The 9227-nt window shown below is 38.1% G+C and overlaps 1 long non-coding RNA gene across 1 annotated transcript; it reads left to right on the forward strand.

The window, feature by feature from the left end:
* Positions 1-2876: 2876 nt before the first annotated feature.
* Positions 2877-6354, forward strand: LOC124167992. The gene is made up of 3 exons (XR_006866809.1): positions 2877-5782; positions 5859-5979; positions 6080-6354. It is a non-coding gene; the product is annotated as an uncharacterized LOC124167992 (long non-coding RNA).
* The last annotated feature ends 2873 nt before the right edge of the window (positions 6355-9227 follow it).

Below are 9227 nucleotides of genomic sequence, written 5' to 3' on the forward strand. Positions count from 1 at the left end.
TCAAGATCAACTTCGAGAATGTATCCAGTTTCACTGTCATCGGGAACATTTTCCACGCTAAAATCGTCAATTTCCTCCTGAGTTAACCACCGAAATTCACCGTAAGGAAGGGGTCTGGAGAGTGCCCATCCGTAGAGATTATTCGCGTCAAGATAGGTTAAATATATAGAATCTTTACCTGGGTCATAACCTGACATGTACTTATTGTTCGATTCACAGTATCTTTTACAACACTGTGAAATTCCTCCGCGAATTCCGTTTTCGATCATGAGTACCATATCGTAATCAGTCAAAAGCTCTAGCTCTATTTCGGTATATTTTAGCATTGCATCAAATGTTAAACCTGGTGCAGTGTAATACCACGCCGGATCTAACTTGTAGGCTCCGTAGCACACGTCGCGAAAGTTCTCAAAAACATCAGCGAGAAGAGTGACGTCACTTTTCAAATACACATCACTATAATCACCGAGTGTCTCACATCCAAATGAAGACCATACGTTCAAAGCGTGACCGTAATCTTCGTCTGACACATGCTCGTCGTTCAATCTGTTGTAAAAATTATCCTTATCCGGGAGCAAGGTCTCATCGAGCTTATTCAACGAATCAGTGTAATCATAGGGATAAACCCCCTTTCGTGTAACTAGTCGCGTCTTGTCACCAAAAATTTCTGAGGTATTTTTAAATTCAGTCAGGTTCGAGACTAGAGAAGCAAGAGAAGCGGGCATAAATCGAAAGGTATCGACGAAACGAATTTTGAAATTATCCTCTATAGACTTGGAAAAAGTGATATATTTTTCTTCAGAATTTGGAATAATGAATATTTCCCTCTCATCATAGTCTAGCTCTCGTACAATGAAATGACCATCATACGCGGACAGGTTATGAATAAAAATTGGAAGAAATTGAGGCATCTTATACTGCACATTGCAAAAGGAATGAGCTGGACCTCGATACTGTCCCGTCAGGTGATCGTGATCCCTAACCCTATCCTCGTTCAACTCATTCCCACAAATGTGGCACGTCGATGCGTTTTGGAAAGCGCTCTCTTTTTCCTCTGTGAGTGGTGTTATAGGAATAGTATTTTTGTACAACTTGAAAACCTTCTGGGCTTCATCTTTTATACTTTCAATAAAAACACGTGCTGCATTAGGCCCTCGATACAATACTGGCTCCTCGCATCCGTTTGGAGTCATCATGATATAACAAAAGCTGAATGGTTCATGCTTCTGTATGATGTTAGTGAACGAAGTATTAGAACACGGTTCGCATGTGCTTACATTATTAAGTAGACATTCAAAATCGGCATATATCACGTAAGGTACACGGAAAGTGCGATTAATGTTGGTAAATTTTAAGAATTTATTGTCCTCGTCTGGTAGCACTATTTTACTTGGTGTCCCCGTTCCTCTGCATAAGTCTTTGTGAGATTCGAGATTTTCTACGTCATGGTAATAAGTTAGACACCGTTTGCAAATAAATATTTTGTGTTGGTGTTTTGTTATTTGAGAGCCTACGAGTTTTTCAAAATTCTTTATCCAGCAATAGTGAGCAGTGGTTTCATTGGTAATGTAGAGGAGGTCGCGATGATCCTCGAGCTCATAATCTACAATTTTTATAGGATACACATTGTTTTTATCATCTAGTCCAAACACATTAATTGAAATGTTATTTTCACGCTCGAATTTAGGGATATCCTTCAGATCTACTGGGTAATCAATGCAGTTCCAAGTATAGGTCTCCCGAAATTCCTCACAATCGTATTTTGAAACTCGTTCGGGATGATTGGCTACATATTTTGCCCATATAGCATACTTAAAGCAGTATTGATCATCATTTTTGACATTGATAACGGATTTCGTGTGCCTAATTTTTGTAGGTAACTCGATGAATGTAGAACCTCGAAGAGGGGTGTACTTGTTAATACGTAGCTCTAAACCTATAACTTCAGCTAGAGTCCATCCTGACCCCTTTGCTTGAAACTCTGACTTTTCTTTTAAAAGTTTAGAAAATTTCTCGTCCACAATCTCATTTAACTGATCAACAAGTAGGACACGGTGATTACTAGTTTTAAATGAAGTATCTAGCTCCTCATGTTCTCCTTTTCGAAATTTGCAAATTAATACAAGGTTGAACTTTATACTTCTGTTCGTCCTTATTTGCTCTCTAATTTTCTCAATCAATAGATTTTTTATTCCATCGAGAAAAGTTACGACGTCCTGAGCATCCCCCTCGGGAGTTATCCAAAAGGTTTTAAGCCTGGATCTAATTGCTGATTCAATTTCATTGAACCCTCTCCCTATTTGCTCGTTAATTTTCATCCGGTGTGCATTGGTATTCTCATGAGGCATAGCATCATCAATGTTATAGAAGATTTCGCAGTAAGAGCAAAATTTTCTACCATGTGCCTTATCTAATGCATCTTTCATTTCATGATAAGTTTCCATTTCATCAATACTATCGTTTTCAAAAGCTACTTTTCTGTAAATGCACGCTAACGCTTGTTCAAGATCCTCTTTAGTTGTGTATGCATTGTTTTTAAAGTTAAAAATGATGTCTCTAATGGATGACATGATTGATTTGTAATCTGTAATAATAAAAATAACAATTAATCCTTTAATGAAACCATCGAAAAATTTCTAGTGCGGTGTTTTCAAGATTAACAAATATTTCACGAGGTAGATTAATATATTCATTGTCATATAAAATCTGTCTTACTTCATATTCCAACAAATCATAGTAGTGTTGTTGATTCATTGGTATACTTATGTATCCCTCAATACGTAGTCGTTCTTTTGCTACAGAAAATATATTGCTGGTAATCGTTTTTAAACAAAGTTGAAAAAGAGAATTCATTTTAAGTTTTGGATTAATAATATGTTGTGATTGGGGGAGAAATGTGGTGGTGCTTAATTGAAATCTAAATGATTCAGCTCGCGTTTTATGGTTTACTGTACCTGGAAATGTTTGAAAAATCAAAATTTTGATATATTTTCAATATCTTCATAAATTTCTAAAGGTAAATTTTGGAATTCTTTTTCGCACAGCACTATATCAACGTAGTAATTCAAAAAACGCCAAATATTCCTTTTGGAATGGTAATTTGAATCAGTGTCTTCTTTCAAAAGTTTACCCGCCATATCGTAAATTTTTTCCCTAACAGCAACCAAACAAATTTGATATAGGGTGTTCATTTTCGTGTCTTTGTATGACTGAAATAAAAAGAATTATAATCCCAATTAGAAAAATCAAAATTATGATTTTACTTTGCTAAACAATAGGTCTTTAATATTAAGGGGCTTTCTAGTAGACTTCACTCTGATATTCACCGATCCTAACCTGTTAAATATAGCAGGAATATTCAATCTAGAGCTGTCATCAACAATTACAAGAGGGTTTGTGATGCATCTTGAGCACCAGCAATTGAAATTTTGTATAAAGTCTCTAATTAGAAAATCTATACTAGTCACAATGTATCTATGATATTCCTGTGATATGTTGTAATTAGAAAATCTCATGTTATAATCATCCACATCTTTTATTGAAATCAAAAATGCACTATAACAATCAAAGCAAAGGAAATATTGAGTACCACCAGGAATTGTCACTTCATAATAACTTTTCCTAACTGTAAAAGGAGCCCTAATATTTAAGTTATCCCACAGTTCCCTATTGGTGAAATCCTGCAGGCCACGAGTCATTAATAGAATAAAATCATATTCATTTACATTTTTCCTTACGTCACGGATAATAAATAACGCAAGAGCTTCATTGGCTTTGTATTCTGTATGCTTATCGATGGGAGGAATCAAGCCAACAGTAAAAAATTCACGTTTACTTATCCCTAGCCGTGAGAGAAACTTTAAAAGATCACGTATAGGTGGAGTTATATTCTTTTTTGCAGTCATCCAAGTATTCAGAGGAGCATAGTGTGGCTGATACATAGACAATAGTGCTGTTAACGTTAAAGATTTTAAGGTAGGTACTTTAAACATGGTTAAAAAGTTGGACTTACCAAGATGTAGATGGTGATGATGTTGTAAAGAGTAGATGATGCCTTCTTTGAGGAGTTGTCTCGAAGAGTAAGTTCTCGGCCCTAATGACGAGATTGCAATGAATGTTTCCGTCTTCGTTCTGTATTTATAATGGAAAATCTCCTCCTACTCCTCAACGGATGGCTGCCAAGTGGGTTGAGAAGACTGTGCATGATGTCAGCTGCAGAGGTACTCCAACTAAGTGGAAAAAACCTAGCTCGATTCTCCCCGGGAGTATTGCAAAGTCGTTCCATATTTCCTTTCACCCCAAATAAGGTAAGAAATGCACCAAGCTTGCAACTGAATGACGCCAGCAGTGTGGGAAACACCCAGCTCGATTCTCCCCGGGAATATTGCAAAGTCGTTCCATATTTCCTTTCACCTCAAAGGAGTGTTCAGAGTAAGTTTCTGAAGGACAGCAGCAGCGCGGAAAAAATCTAGCTCAATTCTCCCTGGGTGGATTGCAAAGTCACTGCATATTTCCTTTCACCCCAAATAAGGTAAGAAATGCACCAAGCTTGCATGCGAATAACGTCAGCAGTGTGGAAAACGCCTAGCTCGATTCTCCCCGGGAATATTGCGAAGTCGTTCCCTATTTCCTTTCACCTCAAAGGAGTGTACAGAGTAAGTTTCTGAAGGACATCAGCAGCGTGGAAAAATCTGGCTCAATTCTCCCGGGTATATTGCAAAGTCACTGCCTATTTCCTTTCACCCCAAATAAGGTAAGAAATGCGTCAAGCTTGCGACTGAATGACGCCAGCAGTGTGGAAAACACCTAGCTCGATTCTCCCCGGGAGTATTGCGAAGTCGTTCCATATTTCCTTTCACCTCAAAGGAGTGTACAGAGTTTCTGAAGGACATCAGCAGCGTGGAAAAATCTAGCTCAATTCTCCCGGGTATATTGCAAAGTCGTTCCATATTTCCTTTCACCTCAAATAAGGTAGGGAGTGCGCTGCGCTAGCAACTAGGTGAGGTCACCAGGATGAAAAAAAACCCATTCGCCTAGGCATCTTGCTTAATGCAAAGTCCTTTCGGAATAGAAAAAATCCCCTTCCCAGTCTCCGCATGTTGCATGAAGCTCTGCAAAAGCGCTCCTGTATATAAAGGCTTAGCTTTGGGACAATCTCCATCATTAAACGTCTACCAGTGAGACTGTCACCAGTGAGAATTTCAAGTTCTTTCCAGTAGTCGCTCCTGAACACTCATCCACTGAAAGTGAGTATACTCTGATACTAGCCTTTAAACTTTAGTGTAAGGTCCTAAATACCGCTACAATATATTCTTTTCCTTATTGTTTCATGTGGAATTCTAACCTAGAATGTACATCACGTTCAAGAAATTACACCCGTTCGCAGTCGTTCCCTCACCTAGCTACACTTGTCCCGCTGGATATGATATCAGTGCTGTTCAGTGGGACATAATTCCTAAGCGAGGGCGGGCTCTAATACCTTGCGGTTTCTCCCTTGAAATCCCCAAAGGATTTTACGGGAGACTCGCATCCCGCTCTAGCCTATCGGTTAAGCATGGGATAGAAGTGGGAGCGGGTGTAATTGACCCGGATTATAGAGGCGAATTAAAAGTACTCCTCTATAATCACGGTGATCAAGATTTCTTGATACGAAGAGGCATGAGAATATGCCAAATAATATTTGAAAAAATTGGAACGGACGTATCTTTTATAATAACGGAAGAAGCCCTTGGTAACACTGACCGAGGGGAGGGTGGTTTTGGTAGTTCCAATCTTCAATTATGTAAGTGCAGTTTAACTTACTTTTTTCGCAATTTATACACATATATACATATATTTATATTTATTTGAAATTATAGGATGGAAACCACCACCACCACCACCGCTCCTGTCAATGCTACCACCACCACCACCACCACTCCTATCAATGCTTCCACTACTTCAAGCGATGTAACTGCCAGCTCCTCTTCGTTTTCTTTGGTAAACTTATTTTTCGTTATGTTTCTTTATTAATCAAAGGTGCATTTATATCTAAATTTTAATTTATGTATTTATTTATAATTTATATTTATTCTTACAGGATAAACTGCGCGACAGGCTGCGCCGCGCGCAAGAAGATCGCGATTATTTGAAGAAAGAGGAGTTGGAGGAGGGACATTTGTATCGGGTGGAGCGTTTGGAGAAGGTGACCACCCGGTACGGTGAGGGTTTGGTGGGGACTATTGTGTTTAGGGGGAGGAATAGGCAAATATTCCTCCCCCAAATATTTAAAATGAGTGGAGCGGAGGTGATGTGTTATAATTATGGGGATGATAAACTTGAAATTTATATAAGAAATAAATTAATTAAAATAAAATAAATTAAAAAATGCTTTCGATTTGTTTATTTATTCCTTAGCTTTAAGGTCCATCAAACCTGAATAGATCTTTTCTCCTATTTGTTCAAATAAGGGAATTATAGACTATCGCAGGAATTATCTCCAGAGTATAGGGGCCACACCCTTGGAGTGAGGTGATTTCTTTTACACACAAAAGATTAGTGGTCACTTACTCATCAACATTTAAATTTAAACTATGGTCCTATTTGTTCAAATAAGGGAGTTATAGACAATCGCAGGAAGTATCTCTAGAGTATAGGGGCCACGCCCTTGGAGTGAGGTTATTTTTTTAACACGCAAAAGATGAGTGGTCACCTACTCATCAACATTCAAATTTAAACTATGGTCCTATTTGTTCAAATAAGGGAGTTATAGACCATCGCAGGAATTATCTCCAGAGTATAGGGGCCACGCCCTTGGAGTGAGATGATTTCTTTTACACACAAAAGATGAGTGGTCACTTACTCATCAACATTCAAATTTAAACTATGGTCCTATTTGTTCAAATGAGGGAGTTATAGACCATCGCAGGAAGTATCTCCAGAGTGTAGGGGCCACGCCCTTGGAGTGAGGTGATTTCTTTTACACGCAAAAGATGAGTGGTCACTTACTCATCAACATTCAAATTTAAACTATGGTCCTATTTGTTCAAATAAGGGAGTTATTAAAGATTTTCTTACAAAGATACCTGCTACTAACCTATATTCTCCTAATACCATCATTCATATATTGGCCCACCGAATCTAAACTATTTGCTCTATCAAAATTTTTTAAACGGGGTTGTTCCTTTACTAATCTCCCCGAATTTTAGAGGAGAAAACGAGAGTACTAGGACCAGGATTTCTACCATACCCTTAGTATCCTAGGATACTTAAAAAATTTCATCCTGTTTTTTGACCGGGAGTCGAAGGGGGGTATTGAGCATAACATGCTCATGAATTTTCTCGGTTCCAGAAGCAATAGAAAAAATAGAAAAAAATCCGAAAAACTCAGTTTTACGGATCATATTTACCTTAAAGCGGCAAACTCCTTCGGTGTCCGGGTCTCTGATGATTCTTCTGGAATTCATGCAGAATTCATACAGAATTCAAGCAGAATTCACTTCTTGAAGACCTACGCGTTGTTTACTGTTGGGTCGATGGGCTCAGACTAGTTCTGAGCCCGCTGACGATTTTCTCAGAGACTTCACGGCCTTATATACTGCTTTGAAGGTACCGTGGAAGGGGCAAATCTAGGCGTAACCTACCCATCCCACTTAGATCGCTTGGAAACGCCTTTCACTTATAGCCTTGCCTCATCCCATAGACAATATATGCAGTTTTTGAGGAGGGTTCTGAAAATGAGTATTTACCGCTGTGGTGACGAATTTTTGGAAATGCTAAAGTATTCTAGATTGAATTTGATGATGATAGGAATTTGAATGGTGATCATAGCATAAATATTAACAAAGTTATTGCGATTTTTAATAATCAACAATTGTTTATAAGACAAGATACTATTTATCTCCATAACTATGACTTGTATCGAAAAAGTGCAAGAGACCTTTTTTACTGATAATTACTTGCTCTTTTACTTAAAAGGATTTATTTTCAAAAAATGTTCAATAGCAAAGTAGTTAGAGGTATTATTTCAGTTATTTACTATGCCGAGACGGGGAAATACGATTCACGTTACCTCCACGGATGAGGAGATCTTGCTAACTGCCAATGGGAACATATCCAACTCGAGTGGGAGAAGCTATGGGCTCGGCACGTGTCTGGAATGCACTGGGAGTGAAAGGGGACGCTTAATTTGACCTTGTCCCAGCTTCGGCATTTTGATACTACTTGTGAGTGGCTAATTCATTTTAAAAAATCCAGAACTTAATGCTAGGCAGTCTTAAGGGTTGTCAACTGCTAGAGGTGAAGGTATGACTAGAGAAAGCATTAGTGACTTCTCTAAAATACTCTCAGAATTATTTCAGGAGAATGATTTCTTTACCAGGCCGGCCAACGCCTACAATATGGACGAGTGTGGTTGTCGGCTAAATAACGTCCTGGGGAATATTTTATCCACAAAAGGTGCTAAGGATGTTCAGATTCTGTTATCTATGGAGAGAGAAAAGAACAACTCCGTGATTGCGTGCTGCAACGCTGAAGAGCAAGTTCTTCCTCATTAATGTTCAAAGGCGTCTGACCGAAAAAGAAATTTTCAGACTCTGAATGGACTTAAGACCAAGTTCTGGCTTCAGGGAGATACACATATTTCTTATGGACCCATCAACAATACCTAAACACTTCTTCAACATAAGTGATGGAATAATAGCGATAGAAACCCAAAGCTCTAAGCAACTGTCCGGAGTACATGACCCTAGTTCAATGCCTGGGACATCCATAGAAGCCTTTAAGCAACTTTTAAGCCGTCAAAGGATCATATTAATTCAATAATGACACCTACTAAACCGTCGAATCAAATATCACCATTCACCACCTTCGAAATAAATTCGAGAAAATTGATACATACGGCGGAAGTACTGACGTTCGGCGAACACGTAAAATAAAGAAAGATGAGGGCGAAGAGTAAAAAATAAAGCGCTTCAAAGATTGTAAATTTGGAAAAAATTAGGAAAAACTAATCATTGATGATGACCATATCAGATTTTTGGAATGTGAGGATAACTATTTTACCACAAAATTAACAGTAGACTTGATCAAATGTTGCAATTGCGATCATTGTCTGCACGAGTCATGCACAATTTTTGGAAATCTCAGGGAATAAATGTAGAACCAAACTTCTAGGAAACTCGAGGAAAAAAGAATAGTAACGTTTTAAACAATTTTTTTTGTAAATTAGGTAATAAATTCCTGTAAAA

Source organism: Ischnura elegans, chromosome 11 (assembly GCF_921293095.1).
Source record: "Ischnura elegans chromosome 11, ioIscEleg1.1, whole genome shotgun sequence".
Classification (NCBI taxonomy): Eukaryota; Metazoa; Arthropoda; class Insecta; order Odonata; family Coenagrionidae; genus Ischnura; species Ischnura elegans.